We start from the raw sequence: 16,759 nt of genomic DNA, 5'->3' as shown, positions 1-16,759 counted from the left end.
CTTCATTTTTAAGTATTCTCTCCCTTTTGATGATCACATTTTTGGAAAAAAGTGAACAAGGCTTGTCTCTAAAGTGTAGGGATTCCAAGTCAGGTGAAATGCAATTAGTAGTGATGCACTTACAGTTTAGAAGCAATGAAAAATGTATGAGAAACAATCTACAAAATAGCTAACACCCATGGCTTTTCCTGCTTAAAACTAAAATAAAAGCAATGTTTAGGAATTTATGCAGCATCCAGTGTAAATAACTAGATGGCAAACAAGTATATTCTATACATACTGTCATTCAAGTATGTTGATCCCACATCTTGCCTGCCAGGGTATGCCAATGGTAGCATAAATATGTCATTGATAATTTGTCAGTTTGCCCTACTAATGACAGAAACGGTGACTATCAAAAATAATTAAGAGGATTTCTTAAATAATACAGTATTTGTCAATTAGGCACTTTTTGATGGATCTTGTTGATATTGAACAAATAAAAGCATTGTTGGCAAATATTCTCTGAAATGTTTTATTGGCAGCATCAATGAATAGAAATACAGTCTAAGCAGGTTAAATGAACTGCTCAGGAACACCCCCCCTCCCCCGCACTCTCCCCCGTTCAGCTCCCTTCATTATTAGAATGAGATTTTGCTTTCAAAAGGACTTAAGATGGTTTCTGTTTTTCATTTTTATTTTTTCTGAATGCCTAAAATTCTGGGATGGAAACCCCTCTAGTACTGTTTTTAATCTGAGGAAAAAACTACAAAGATGTTATGTGACTTTTGAAATAAACCTCCCCAGCCTTTCAGATTTACTTTCTTCTGTTAAGTGAAATGAAATATTGTAGAATGAGCAAAGAATGAAACAAATAAGACCAGATTCACCCCTGGTGTTACTTGATTGGTTTCAGTTTGGCCCACACTCTATTTCATGCTTCAAGATTGCAGAGTGAATCAAGGAAGGGAGGGTGGGTGGACAAGCCTGGAAGAAAAACAAAGAATGTTCAGTGCATACAATGGAATAAAAGTGCTCAAAGTCACCTTGTTGTAATGAAGAAAACATTTTATTTGATTTAGTCTTTGATCATTTTGGCAACTCTGTGAACCATCCAATCCAACATAGTTACATGTTATATAAGAGAACTATGGTATAACCTCTGCTGGAACCAGATTAGGAAACAAAGTTTAATACTTTTTTATTTATAGATATTATAATTTTAAGTAAAGGAAACCTAACTAAGCATAATAATTTACTGAACAGGGAAGAAAGCACCAAGACTGCAAATAAATATACTTAGCAAGATATTTGTATCTTGCACCAGAAATATCATGTTGAAGTATCACTCTACTGCCCCTAAGAAAATAATGTTTGCCTTTTTAAACTTTATTTAACTATTAGATTTTATTAGATGCAATATTACATTCTGACAGTTCTATGGTTAAACTATTGTTGTTATGCTACTTAAGGCTGTGGAGTGGTGCTAAATTCTCAAACAATAAAACTGTTTGGAAAACATGAGCTCAAGTCAAGTTAATTTTCTGCAGGTAGGATTTAAGCATTATTTTCTTTAAAAATGTAGTCGTTGCTTTCTCTAGGAAGGTCTGGGTGATTAGTGCATTATCTTTTCATCTCTTAGAAGAGGAGTTCAAAATATTGATCAGACTCCATCACAGGTTTGGCAGTTCAGATAAACATCCAAATGTTCACATGTGTATCCAAACTATCACCAAGACTTCAGAATGTTTTTTTCTCCCATTCAGTTTTTCTACTCCCTAACATATGCCCTTCCACCACTACTATCACCTCCTCTTATGGACCTAGTTATCGTCCTCTCCTTCAAACCTCCCTTAAGCTCATTCCTTATATCCCTGTCCTTCCTGGGAGTTACCCCCAGCCCTTACCTCTTAAGACGTCTACCTTTTAAGAACTACTGCAGGATCCACTGTTTAGAATCCTCTCTACTGTGGCTTCGGTGTTCACACTTTAAATCTCATAAACTCTCACATTTTCTGGGGCAGAAAACTCCACAGTACATTGAGCAAGTGAAATGACAGAAGGTTTAAAGTCAAGGCAACTGAGAGATATAAAATGGAAGCTCAGCAAAGAGGCTGAACATTGCTACTGATCTCAAAGGTATAGAGCAGTGTGGGAAAACAGTTGAGAAAGGGCATAAATGTGTCATGGTGGGAGGGAGGAGATTCTTGGTAACTAGCAGCGGATTAGACAGGTCTCAACAAGGAAAAGTGGCAGAAGAAACCTGGAGGCCAGGCTGGGGGAACCCAGAAATGTTAAGGAACAAAAGAGGTCAAGTTATGTATGTTGTTGTAGGAGTAGGGAATCTTCATCCATGCCTTTCCAAAACTTAAAAAGCTTTCTGACACCTAATTCAGATTGTGGCTCAGATCTCAAAGGCAAATGAGATGGGAATTTTTTTAAATTGATTTGCAGAATGCAGTAGAATAGAAAAAATACAATCGAAGGCTCCCTTAGTATGCCAGTCTCAGATACAGATAATCAATCAATTAGTTAAGGATTAGTACCTTCCACTCATACCTATAAATACAGCACAGTAGAGTTAATGATAGCTGTCTAGGTAGTGATATCCTCCTTGTGATGACTTGGCAATACTGGAGTTGTTAGTCAGGGTCTCCCAGTGTGGAGCCATATAGATATATCTACATTGCAATTAAAAGCCCATGGCTGGCCCTTCTCCCATCTTGCCAAGTCCTAGAGCCTGGACTTCAGCCTGAGCCTGAACATCTACACCGCAGTTAAAACAGCCCCTTAGCCTGAGCCCCGTGAGCCTGAGTCAGCTGGCACAGGCCAGCCTCAAATGTCAATTGCAGTAGGGACGTACTCCAATGTAGGTTCTTTGTTGTGTGAGACGAGCATATGTAAAGAAAAGGAATAGCTTGAATATGAAAAGTCTAAAGGGAAGAAATGGTATCCAGCAACAGCCTACACCTGGGGTGAAATCCTGTCCCAATTGATGCCAGTGGCCAAACTCCCATTTTTTTCAGCGAGTTCATAGATTTTCTCTACTATGCTTAAAAGCAAGGCAGAACTCCTTACTCTACCTGATTGTAAAATACATACTGGGGGAGAAATTGATTTTTCACAAGTACTGAAGCCAGTAAAGCCCTGATGTTTCTGTTAAGTAAAGCTTAACAGAAAATTACAACAAAAAATGTCAATTTGAAATTCCCACATTGGAGAGGAAGGGATTAGGCCCTTCCCAGGCATCTCTACCCTGCCACACCTGCAATGCGTGCACAGGGTTGAAAGAGCTTAAAAGGGGAACAGTGTAGCTCACGTGGAGGCAACCAGTGGAGGTGAGCCAGACCTACAATCTGAAGCTCTGCAAAAGTAGCCCTGTAGGAGGCATAGCTGCTGGGGCCCCTGACTACTGATGGTCTACATTTGCAAGGTTGGAGACGACATCATTGATGTATTTTATTTAAATGTCTTTGCTGTTCCTTCTAGCTTGGGAAGGTTGGTAGGAAGTGATCTGGGGAGGCAGCTGCATATCACTGCAGGACTCAGCCTCCTATCTCTGGGCCTTGGATTGGAAGCCAGTGGAGAGGATGGACAACTGCAGGTTATTAACAGAGAGTGGCAAGACAGAAGAGTACCTGTCACACCCCCATCTGACCACAAGGCAGAGCCTGTGGGGAGCAGACCCCTTCACACAATGTCTGGTGTGAAATTAACTTAAAGAATTGTACTATAAGGTGGGGGCACAACTGGCAGAAAATCCAAAGAGTAGTTATCAATGGTTCACTATCAAACCATGAGGATATATTTAGTGGGGTTCCACAGAGGTCTGTCCAGGGTCTAGCCAGTATTTTCATTAATGACTTCAGTAAGAGAGTGGAGAGTATGCTTCTAAAATTTGCAGATGACACCATGTTGGGAGGGGTTGCAAACACTTTGGGGGATAGGATTAGAATTCAAAGTGACATTGATAAATTGGAGAATTAGTCTGAAATCAACAGGATGAAATTCAATAAAGGCAAATGTAAGGTACTATCCCCAAAGGAAAAGAAATAATTGCACAAATTCAAAATGGGGAATAACTATCTGTGTATTAGTACTGATGAAAAGGATCTGGGAGTTATAGTGGATAAAAATTGAATATGAGCCAGCAATGTTATGCACTTGCAGAAAAGGCTAATATTCTGGAGTATATTAACAGGCGTATCATATGTAAAATATAGGAGGTAATTCCTCCACTGTATTTGGCACTGGTGAGGCTCAGCTGGTGTATTGTGTCCAGTTTTGGGCCCCAGACTTTAAAAAAGATGTGGACAAACTGGAGAAAGTGTCCAGAGGAGTGCAACAAAAATAATAAAAAAGTTCACAAAACCTGATCTCTGAGGAAGGGTTAAAACTGGGTATGTTTAGTCTTGTGAAAAGAAGACTGGGGCAGGGTGGGAATCTGATAGTGGTTTTCAAATATGTTAAGGGCGATTATAAAGAGGATGGTGAATCACTTGTTCTCTATGTCCATTGAAGGTAGGACAAGTAATATTGGGTTTGATCTGCAGCAAGGGAGATTTAGGTTAGATATTGGGGGGCAAAAATGTCTAGTTATGAAGATAGTTAAGCTCTGGGATAGGCTTCCAAGGGAGTTTGTGGAATCCCCATTCCCCCGCTTCCCCCCCCCAAGCCAGTTATTTAAACTCTAATGATCCCAATAAAATAGAAAAAAATCAGCAAATAAAACTGGAAGACATTTTACTTGGAATATTTATAATAAGCTGTATTTGGTTCCAATGAAACAGTCACTCAGCTTCCAAGAATCACTGGGAGGGAAGGATGAATTTTTCTATAGTGTTCTTCTGTGAACCAGGGCTGTTAAAAGGCATGGGAGTGGAAATGCACAGTGGGAAATGCAAGATGAAGAGCAAAAATGTCTACTCTAGAAAAGCATATGCAGTACATTAATCAAAGCTCACTGTGATTATCATAGTAACCTCTTTATAAGAAAGTAAAAAAGGTGAGTACAGTAGTTTGATTTTTAAACAACAATACTTGGAGAGGGCAAATGTCAGATGGTAGAGGGAAGATAATTTTTTTTAAAATATTTGAATAGAAAAATACCTTTCTGGGTTTTTTCTTTTTTTTTCAAAATATAAGTTTTTTAAATTTCTTATGAATTGTTTATTTCTTTGTTCATATGCACATTGAATTTATCTGTAGCATTGAGTGTTTAAAATATGTTGAATGATTTCTCTCATTAATATTTTCTGTCTCCATTTTAAAGTTTTCCTTTGAAATGCAGACAAAATGAAATGGCCTTGTGTAAAAACTTAAGGTATCTCATATTGCAGGAAACATCCTTGTAATTATTATTCTTGTTTTAGTAAACTTGTAAGAGTTTTCACTTTTTTTAGTGTGAGACATTCAACTTCACAGCAAAATCTTCATATGTCAGCTGAAATATTCAGTCCAGACAATACTTCATAGACCAGTGCATGATCTGACATGATAATTGGCCCTATACCATCTTGTGAGGCATATGAGAAAAAAATTTAAATCAAGCAACAATTCATTTTTGTATATGAGAGTGATATGTCAAGTAAAAAAATAGAAAAGTACATTATGGGTCTGATCTTTAGTCTGCCACCAAAAGTCATTTTGAAGATATGCAGTTGCAGTTCTAATGCAAAGTGTTAGTGGATGCTTGTCAGCTCTGTATTTGCACATTACTTAATGGTACTTTTGGAATGACCCCCTAGGCTGTGTCATTGCTGACAAAAGTAAAACTAAAACGTAAAATAAACGTAAAAGGAAATTAAATCCTTCTTTTGTAAAGCTCAAAAATGGGTCACAACTTGGCACTATTGTGGGAAATTTCCCAAGAGGCAAATGTCCTTCCCAATTGGCATGAAGAGTTTTGACTACTAGAAGCTGGAAGGATTTAAACACAAAAACTCACATAGCCAGTAAATATTATTCTCAGTAAAGATATTGGGATAAACATATGTACATATTTTTAATGCTGCTGGAGGTATTGTGTTGTAAGATTAATGAGAGTGTCATGGTGTCTAGAACCTTTGTGAAGGAGTCAAATTATTATTCTCTAAATAAATTTACAAACATGAAAACCAATAGAAGATAGTTGTGGCAGTATAACTACCCCAGTAGAACTGTATAGAGCATTATGGAACACTTGGGAGTAAAGGAAAGTCCGCTGTTAATACATAATTAGGTTTGGCAGAGTTCAATTTTTTGTAGTAATTTTCATGGTTAATATAGAGGTTTACTTAACTTTTTTCTGATTTTTATCAATTTTAATATTTTTTCCACAGTGGGGCTCCAGGGGGTTCCTTGCCTGGCAAAGAACTGGTGACACTGGATCCCTGCAGGTGCAAAGTGCAGGGAAGGCTGCAGTCCTGGTAGAGCAGTGCAGAGACTCCCAGCCAGGACAGCAAGAACGAGGATGAGCCCTTAGCAACGGGGGAGCCCCCTCCCCCCCCCCCGCTGAACTGCTCCTGCAGTCCTGACCCAGGGACAGCGCCCATACTTCCCAGCAGATGAATGAGGGAGCGGGACTGTAGACGGCTCTCTACAGCCGTGGGACCTGTAGTGGATAGTGGATTCTGGTGGGTGCAAGGGAGATGGTACTCTTTATCAATGGATGATTTTTTCCATCTATTTCTGTATGCCAGGGAAATCAACCTTTACCAAGTCCTGTCAAGCCTACAGATAACTGAGTAAAACATTCAAGTAGAAGAAATCTCACTCCAGTGACCATGTGATTAGGCTTTAGAGCAGAAAGCCACATTGAAATGAATAGGGCTTTCTGTTTAAAAAGCAATGGCGTGACAGGTCTTCCTATTTAATAGGAAGAAGAGAAAATGTAATGCACTATTCTTAGGTAAAAAATACCTATTCCCCCACCATCCCAAAACCCCATTAGTTCCATACTTTTCTTTTCCCTCCTCCACCCAAAACCCATTAAAAAATTCATTAACTCCTTACTCAATCCCTTAACAAAAAACCTCCTGGATCTTCTGGCTGAAAACCTCCCAACCCACCATTCTCCCGCCCTGCCCCAGTACTTCATTAGGCATCTCTAGTTGGCTCCCCTTGCCTATAGCTATTCTTCATAGTAACATCAGTAGCGGCATCCTGCAGACTGTGCTGGCAGAAGTGGCATCAGGCAAGTGATCCCTGTGGGGTTGTTTGTCAGACAGGTAGTGGGTTCCAGCCGGTGGTTGCCTGGGTGGTTGGTCAGGGAATGACAATCCCCTTTAACTCTTGAGGTAGATATATCTTCCCTGACTATTTGAGGTCTCTCCCAGCTGGTGTGGAAGATGGAAGAGTGGAACCTGACAGAGTGTAGGAACAGGGCTCCAGGCTCTCTCCTAGGACAAGTTAGCTCTTCTGGCACTAGGCTGGGGCTCAGTAGGCAGGTGCTGAAAGGGAGAAAGGCAAATTAAAGTTTCTACAGTACTTCCACCCAGTGTAGCAGTAGCCTGTCCCTATCTCCTCCTCTTACATTGCTGGAAGAGTTGGCAGGGGAGGGGGCGGTTGCAGGGGAGTATGTGGTGCATCACCCACAGGCACCTAAATAAAACATTATGTAATCAGTTTTTGTCCACAATTATTGCAGCACAACATATGGGCTAGACTAGGGATTGTGGGTTAGTGTGCTAACTCTGAGATACATTCCAAACACAACCCAATTGTTTTACATGAAAAACATGTAACTTCAGGTCCTCCCCAGTCACTGCTGCAGAAGTGGGACCCAGCTGCATATTCCTTTCCGTATAAAGATTCTGTTTGCATTGCTTTGTGTTGTCCAGATCATCGTCACAAACACAAAGGTCTTTTCAAAAGAAAAAACTAAATTAAAAACAGTGGAGATTCTTCTTCAGATGTTCCAAAGGCCGCTCTATTAATGAGCGGATTGCATGACTCCCCTCCAGCTCAACGGTATTCAACAGATTTCAGGCCATTTGATTTAATAAAATTCACTACTTCTGTTTGAGTTTAAGGAAAGCCTGGAACTACCTCAAAAACATGGTAGTTTCTGGAGCTGATCATAACTAAAACCTTGGAGGAAGAAAACATCTTATCTTGGTGTCAGGGTGTCCACTCACCACTAGGGATGCCTCCTCATGGCCACTCTGGGGATGAGCTTTTTCCAGGTCCAGCATCCCCTTCCACTGCTCACTGTGTACCCTGCTGTGTCTCTCTTGCTCTCTGCAACTCGGGGTGCTCTGTCTTCATGGCTTCGGTCTCAGCCAGTTCACTACAGTCCTCCCTTTCCAGGGTATCACAGTCTTTCCTCACAAATGGTCCCAGGCAGTCTTCTCATTTACTGCACCAATGGTGTCACTTCCCCAGTGGCCATAGGTGCCGATTCTGTGTGTGCTCAGGGGCTGGAGCACCCACAGGGAAAAATTAGCAGGTGCTCTGCACCCACCGGCAGCCAAGCTCCCCCCACCACCCCCGAGTGCACCGTGTCCCTGCTCCTCCCGCTCCCACCCAGTGCTTCCCGCCCCCTGCTGCCTAACAGCTATTTGGCGGAGCTTAGGGCTTTCTAGGAGGGGTGGGGGGAAGTGGGGAGCCACGCGCTCAGGGGAGGAGGCGGAGAAGAGGTAGGGCAGGGGCAGGGACTTGGGGGAAGGGGGTGGAATGGGGGTGGGAGTGGGGTTGATGGCGGGGTGGGGTGGGGACTTTGGAGAAGGGGTGGAATGGGGGAGGGGCAAGGGTCGGGCCGGGGCCAGGGCCAGAGGGGGGGCACATGTTGAGCACCCACTAGGCAGAGGTGAAGTTGGCACCTATGCCAGTGGCTAGTAGGGGAATTCAGAACTGCCTTTTTCTCCAGGTTCCAGCTCAGGGACCCTCTAATCAGCAACCAAAGTTTATACCATCTTAAACCTTGCTTCCTTCTGGCTCCCCACATTCTGGGTTTGACAGTCCAAACTTCCTCCTTCTAGGGAATAATTGCAGACTAAATTCCTTAGCCCCTGACACACTCCCTCTCCACAGGAAGAGACCGCTTCCCTTTAGCCCCCTTTCTGCTACCAGCTCCCTGGCTTTATAGGAGCCCTACCTGTTCCTGCACAGATGAGCTTCCCCTAATTAGGGCTTTCCTTGCAGACTAACTGTCCCCCAGCTAGCATCCTAATAGGATAATTAGTCCCTCTAGCCTACATTAACTTCTTCAGGGTGAGTGTGGGGAACGATTATACTGGGTTGTAGTTTATTTCCATTTTATTTCTGGAGACAAAACCACTGCTTCAAATAACAAATATTTAGGAATTTAACAAAAGATGGGTCAAAGCTTTACTTCAAGGTGCAGTAAGGCCTGTCCGGGCCTTGCACGCACAGATTCAATTTTAAGGGTCGTTGAGAACATTTTTGGCATGTTGATTCATAACAAACCCCCGAACTGAGCTCAAGTTCTCCAAATCAGAGAAGATTTAGAGTGAATCCATGCTGAATTTTGAGCCAACCCATTTTTCTCCTGTGAGTTCTAGGGAGGAATTTATAGTTTTGTGTCTAAAAGTATGAGGAATTTGGCTGCTCCAGCTGAGTTACACTTTGAGTTTTTGGGACCACTTAAACTCAAATGAAAAAGCGAAACTATAAGGATTTTAACCCACGGAACACACAAAAATGTTTGTTTGAAACTCATGCAAATGGAAACAGACCAGTTTTGCACTTCTCTAGTGAGTAGCCGTAATTTAGGATTTTAATTGGGATCTCTGACAATATAGTAGTATTATTTTTAGCTTCGAGCAAAAATATTTGTTTACAGGTTAAGCTAATTGCTCTCAAAAATAATCTTTAGCCATGCTTTTGAGACTCTGTTCCATACCTCCTCTCATACTTTGCCCAGCACATAACCCCAGCTCAAAGAATTTCAGATTGAGACTGAAGTTTACTTTCTTTTGTGATTGACGATGAATCAACTATAAATAAATAAATATAAATAAAAAACAAATCTGCACAGCTAGCTCCACGGGGGAAATTATGTGGGCCCAGATCTTCGGGGTACTTAGGAGACCGATTCCCACTAAGTTAGATAACGCTCCTCCCCTTTCCCCCCGCATGTTATCTGGACATTTTCAGCTGTTCATTACAATATATGCTTTAAGAATAAATGAATTGCTACAAATGTCATTCCATACAGTCCTACCTACTACTAAGTAAAAATAAGTCGATACAAAATACTGAATAGTATGTGTACAAGCTTTGAAAATGGTCTTTTGTTCACAGAAATGGAGATATTCAAAGAACTGTTTAGCCACTTTCTTCACTGTAAATGTGTACCTGAAAATATCTCTGAAAATATTTCTGTGAAAGTAGGATCTCAGTGGAAAGGTTCAGAGGGCATTAAAGAAGGCATAATTTTAATAACACCAGTAACCTCAGAAAGTGTGAATAGCAAGTTTATGATGCTCTTGGCAATATCTAGGAGCAAAAAATGATGTTATAAAGAGTTTATTATCCATAGTAGGTATCTCCTAATCTAAGCTGAAAATGTGTAGAACTAAACAATTCTGTCTTTTCCAAACTTTTTTTATCATTGCTAAAGTTTTAGAGTATTTTGCAGGATTTATATTCTCTGCCACTTTCTGTTCCATGATGCATTGAATGGATCAGCAGTCAGGCTTTGTTGTACATTAGCACACCACATATTTCTAGACAAATCAGGGCTATTTTGTAATATTAATAAATCTTGACTCATAGACTAGAAAGCAAATACTGAAAGAGCAAGTACAATAAAAAACAAATGACAATGGAAACTTCCTTTGATAATTCTACCTGTCTGCGTAAAAATACCATGATTTATCTTACTGTTAGAACTCTTGACTGTAATTGTGCATGTGGCAAGCCACTAAGAAGATATATTTTAAGTAGAATGTCCATACATTAACTTGGAATAAATATGGATGGTGCCTTAAAAAGGAAAGTGTCATGCCAAATGCTCACTTTAGACATGAGGACTTGGGTGTGATTATTCTTTACTGAGGTAAAGAAAAATTTGAGTCATACTTTCTAAAACCTTTAAATATCTTTAATTATTGCTTTCTTGAAGTCTATTTGAAATTTCCTTTGCAGCTGTGCATCATAACAGGGTTTTTCAAAAGAATTCACAGGTTACACCAACATTTTTTTATGGTAGACTGATTTCAGAGATGACATCGTAAGTATTTACTCACCAAGAGGACTCTAAAGAGACTTCTTGGCATGACAAGGAATTTAAAAATAGAGCAGTTTAAAAACAAATTTGTGAAAGAATAATGGTGAACTTTGAGGAAAGTTTAAAGACTAGTATTTTACAGTTAATATTTTAAAAATAATTGTTATAGCTTTGAAGAAGATAACAGTACCAGCAGATTTCCAACACCTCAAAGTACTTGGGAGCCACATTTTCCTGAGTGACTTACAAGATTCTTTTTAGAGGGATGTCAGAATATTGTTATTAACTACTTTTATTACAGTAGTGTGTAAGAGCCCGAGTCATAGACCTGGACATAGGCCTGTATTAGGTGCGATACAAAACACAGAACAAAAAGTCCTGACTTCAAGAAGCTTGCAATCTAAGAAAAAGACAAAAGACAACAGATGGATACAGACAGACGGACTGGCGGTATGAGGAAACAATGAGACAATAGCGAACAGCATGATTGGCAAAGACCTCAGCAGGCTGACTGTTGTCAATTTATTTGTAGGCTTCAAGAAAAAGGAGACCTTTAAGGAGAGTTTTGAGGGACAATAATGCATTAGTTTTGCAGATGTTTACAGCGAGCTCCTCCCAAGTGGGAGGGGCAACATGGAAGAAAGGTGCTTGTTTGAAATATTAATAAGTGGATGATGGCATCAAAGATCAGAAGCAGGAGTTGACATCTTAACAGTGAATTAGAGATGATAGGTAGGATGAGGATAGGACATGAAGGGCTTTGAAAGTGAAGGCAAGTAGCTGGATGAGAGTTTTGTCATCCTATACATAGGCCAGATGCTATAGAAGGATGAGGCACATACTTTGACAGTGGGTTTCACAGCTATTTGCTGACAGCAGGGGAATATTAAGACTATTGAGTTCCATTCCAGGTTACATATAATTTCTTTTAACATTAATCTACTGCTCACCAGTGTTATCCCTCCTTTACCGTACTGTCTATTTCAGTGTCTGAAGATAAGTGACAAATGGCAGGGATATTCTGGCCCCTACTCCAGGGGCAGGCTATTGCTAAAGGAATTGTGTGGTTGGGGGAGCAGCATAAAGGGGTTGCACTGGGGTGCAAAAGAACCTGGATTGCTTAGGGGAGAGCAAGGACATGAAGAAAGCAGACATGGAGTGACCTGCACCTTACACATCTCTGATCAGCACTTTCTTTTTACTGGTGAGGCAGAGGTGTTTGGATATGGACTAAGAGATACAACCTAGCTTTCATCACTGTTCTGATTAGAAAACTGAGGAATTCAAATGAGACACATATTACATTTTAGGGCACTCAAAATATGAAAACAAGAAGACCCATAGACAGACAATATGTACATGGGTGTGCACTAGTAATGTATATATTATGCTGAGTGTTCAAAATGGTGATCCCAGCATTACCTATAGGCCAAAAAAGTGTCTATATGGAAGTCTGCTTTTATATGAAAGAAACAGACTTTATATATTAGAATATATTAATTTTATAAGTTGATTGGTTTTATTAAGTGTAAATATTTGTTTGCTAAGCAGTTGTGTAGCAGTTCCTCTCTTGAAGATATATCCTTCCTTAGAGGTTTTTAAGGTCAGGCTTGACAAAGCCCTGGCTGGGATGATTTAACTGGGAATTGGTCCTGCTTCGAGCAGGGGGTTGGACTAGATGACCTTCTGGGGTCCCTTCCAACCCTGATATTCTATGATTCTATGAAGCTGACTATGAGATATTAATGAAAACTACAGTCCAAGGTTTAAATATAATAGCCCTGGGCTGACATGGCATAATGCTTTCTGACAAGAAAGAACTCTGGCCAGTGCCCCAGAAATGACTGTTCTGCTGATGTGAAGGAAGGGGAGTGTAACAGTAGTGGTACATATTTTTCCTGTTTCAGAGGAACAGCCGTGTTAGTCTGTATTCGCAAAAAGAAAAGGAGTACTTGTGGCACCTTAGAGACTAACCAATTTATTTGAGCATGAGCTTTCGTGAGCTACAGCTCACTTCATCAGATGTATACCGTGGAAACTGCAGCAGACTTTATATACACACAGAGAATATGAAACAATACCTCCTCCCACCCCACTGTCCTGCTGGTAATAGCTTATCTAAAGTGATCAACAGGTGGGCCATTTCCAGCACAAATCCAGGTTTTCTCACCCTCCACCCCCCCACACAAATTCACTCTCCTGCTGGTGCTAGCCCATCCAAAGTGACAACTCTTTACATAATCAAGTCGGGCTATTTCCTGCATAGATCCAGGTTTTCTCACATCCCCCCCCCACCCCCTTACACACACAAACTCACTCTCCTGCTGGTAATAGCTCATCTAAACTGACCACTCTCCAAGTTTAAATCCCGTTGCCAATTGTGCCCACATATCTATTCAGGGGACACCATCACAGGGCCTAATAACATCAGCCACACTATCAGAGGCTCGTTCACCTGCACATCCACCAATGTGATATATGCCATCATGTGCCAGCAATGCCCCTCTGCCATGTACATTGGTCAAACTGGACAGTCTCTACGTAAAAGAATAAATGGACACAAATCAGATGTCAAGAATTATAACATTCATAAACCAGTCGGAGAACACTTCAATCTCTCTGGTCACGCAATCACAGACATGAAGGTCGCTATCTTAAAACAAAAAAACTTCAAATCCAGACTCCAGCGAGAAACTGCTGAATTGGAATTCATTTGCAAATTGGATACTATTAATTTAGGCTTAAATAGAGACTGGGAGTGGCTAAGTCATTATGCAAGGTAGCCTGTTTCCTCTTGTTTTTTCCTACCCCCCCCCCCCAGATGTTCTGGTTTAACTTGGATTTAAACTTGGAGAGTGGTCAGTTTAGATGAGCTATTACCAGCAGGAGAGTGAGTTTGTGTGTGTAAGGGGGTGGGGGGGGATGTGAGAAAACCTGGATCTATGCAGGAAATAGCCCGACTTGATTATGTAAAGAGTTGTCACTTTGGATGGGCTAGCACCAGCAGGAGAGTGAATTTGTGTGGGGGGGTGGAGGGTGAGAAAACCTGGATTTGTGCTGGAAATGGCCCACCTGTTGATCACTTTAGATAAGCTATTACCAGCAGGACAGTGGGGTGGGAGGAGGTATTGTTTCATATTCTCTGTGTGTATATAAAGTCTGCTGCAGTTTCCACGGTATACATCTGATGAAGTGAGCTGTAGCTCACGAAAGCTCATGCTCAAATAAATTGGTTAGTCTCTAAGGTGCCACAAGTACTCCTCATATTTTTCCTGGTATCTCAGTTACAGTAGCATTGCCTGGCATGCTTTGCCACCATTCGTGCATTTTCCTTCTGTAGGGGAAAGCTCTAGTGCCACCTAAAAAAAATGCAATTTGCTATCAATTCCTTTTCCCTGTTTTTTCCTGTAACTATGCTTTTACTGGTCCTGTGCTATCTTGCTGTCTGAAAGAATGGTAATTGCACCGAATTAGAAAAGATTAAAATGCAATGACTCAGAAAAATAATGAAACTTGATTATGTTTTATATAAGGCACAAAATCCCAAACCTGCATTTTACACTTGAAATTAGTTTATAACTTCATCAGCAACTAAATGGCAGTGTTTTGAATGTTCATCACAGTGCTTATTTTCCTAAAAGTGTTTTAACCGCCATTCCTGAGCCTAATTCTTAGAACAAAACTTCCTTTATCAAAGAGAAAGTAGAGTTTCACTTTTATTACCTTAATTTGCTTTTTATATATAATTTATATGACAGGTTATTGTGGTAATATAGATTAAATGGCTGGGTTGAGGTGAAGGATGACTATTGGCAAACAGCTTTGATAAATTTGAAATATAATGTGTTTTTTCAATCTGTCCTGCAATAGCATTTTTTAATTTAAGGATCTTTTTCACTTTTATAAATTTTACCATCAAAAAGCTGAAATGTAAAATGCTCTTTATTTTAGAATTAGTTCTTTCACACCAGTAGCAGCCGTGTTAGTCTGTATTTGCAAAAAGAAAAGGAGTTTCTTGTGGCACCTTAGAGACTAACCAATTTATTTGAGCACAAGCTTTCGTGAGCTACAGTTCACTTCAGCATCTGATAAAGTGAGCTGTAGCTCACGGAAGATTATGCTCAAATATATTGGTTAGTCTCTAAGGTGCCACAAGTCCTCCTTTTCTTCTTTCACACCATTGTTCTAGCAGAAATGTTCATGTCAGTTACAATCCAGGTCAATAAGATACTTGCTGCATGCCAGCAGCACACTCAAACAGTGTATGCAGTTTTGTAGGAGGGCAGAGGCAGACATTCAACACAAATAGATTTTTGCATTGAACATCATATCAGAGATTGGCTAGATAGAGAGGAAAAGAACGGCCTACATAAAAACATCACCTGGATTAAGGAGTAACTCCTGAATGTGGAAAATGTATACATATCTCAGAATCCAAGTAAATTGTGACCAGAAGGGTAAAGCTTTTAAGCTGTCCAATCCCATGATGATGATTCAGACGGTATAGTAGATATGCCATGAAAACTGTCTGAGTCATCTGTCTACACTGGCAAGTTTCAGCTCAGTAAAGCGTCTTTCCGCGCTGTAACTCCCGAGGTGTACACATTGCCAACCCACTTACTGAGCAGAAACTGCGCAGTTGTAGTGCTTTAAAAAAAACCACCCCGATGAGAGGCATACAGCTTTCTGTGCCAGGGCTACAGTGCTCTACGGTGCCACTGCGATTGGCCTCCAGGAGGTGTCCCACAATGCCTGTTCTAACCTTTCTGGTCATTGGTTCGAACTCTACTGCCCTGCCCTGAGGTGACCAACCGTCATCCCCACCCTGTAAATTCCTTTGGAAATTTGAAAGTCCCCTTCCTGTTTGCTCACTGATGCGTGCAGTGGTCTCAGTGCATCTTTTCAGGTAGTCATGCCTGCTCTACGCATCAGGCGATCCCCTGCTTGGAACAATGCCAAGCTGCTGGACCTCATCGGCATTTGGGGAGAGAGGCTGTCCAGTCACATCTGTGCTCTAGCCATAGGAATTATGATACCTATGGACAGATTTCACGATGCATGACAAAAAGGGGCCATGACCAGGACACTTTGCAATGTAGGGTCAAAGTGAAGGAGCTTCGGAACACCTACCACAAGGTGCGGGAGGCAAACCGCCGCTCCGATACTGCGCCCATGAGCTCCCGGTTCTACAAAGACCTGGAAGCAATACTTGGCAGCGACCCCACCTCCACTGTGAAGGCCCCTGTGGATACTTTGTTGGCTCGTGTGCCAGTTGAGAGTGGACTGAGCCAGGAGGAGGAAACTCTCATGGAGATACTGGGCAATCTGCTGCCACAGGTTCTTCTGCGGAGCTGCTTTGTTTCTTGCCCCATTAACTTTCCTGTGCCACTGTGCCGTCACAGGGGGTGGGGGAGGGGGCAGGGCAGGGAACCATTGCTGCACACAGGCAAGCCACATAGGGGCCAGGGCGGAAGCCAAAGGCTTGGAGAAGACCCTCCCTTGATTCCATGCTCACCCTCAGCAGCGAGATATTTTCCATGATGATCACCTCCTGTGGAAAGTGTGGGGACAGGAATGATTATCAAACACCCCCCCCCCCCCCCCGCC

General features: G+C 41.3%; 1 long non-coding RNA gene across 2 annotated transcripts in view; it reads right to left on the bottom strand.

The window, feature by feature from the left end:
• Window positions 1-614: 614 nt before the first annotated feature.
• Window positions 615-16,759, bottom strand: part of LOC125636744 (uncharacterized) — a 53,315-nt gene continuing 37,170 nt past the window's right edge. Inside the window, exon 3 of one of the 2 annotated variants that reach the window (XR_007356710.2) lies at window positions 615-966. This is a non-coding gene — a long non-coding RNA (uncharacterized LOC125636744). Of the gene's footprint in view, window positions 967-7,207; window positions 7,410-16,759 lie in introns of those variants that run through there. The other variant, XR_007356711.2, reaches the window with a different exon arrangement.

This window comes from Caretta caretta, chromosome 5 (genome assembly GCF_965140235.1).
Source record: "Caretta caretta isolate rCarCar2 chromosome 5, rCarCar1.hap1, whole genome shotgun sequence".
In the NCBI taxonomy this organism is placed as follows: Eukaryota; Metazoa; Chordata; order Testudines; family Cheloniidae; genus Caretta; species Caretta caretta.
This window is presented reverse-complemented; position numbering and strand designations above follow the sequence as displayed.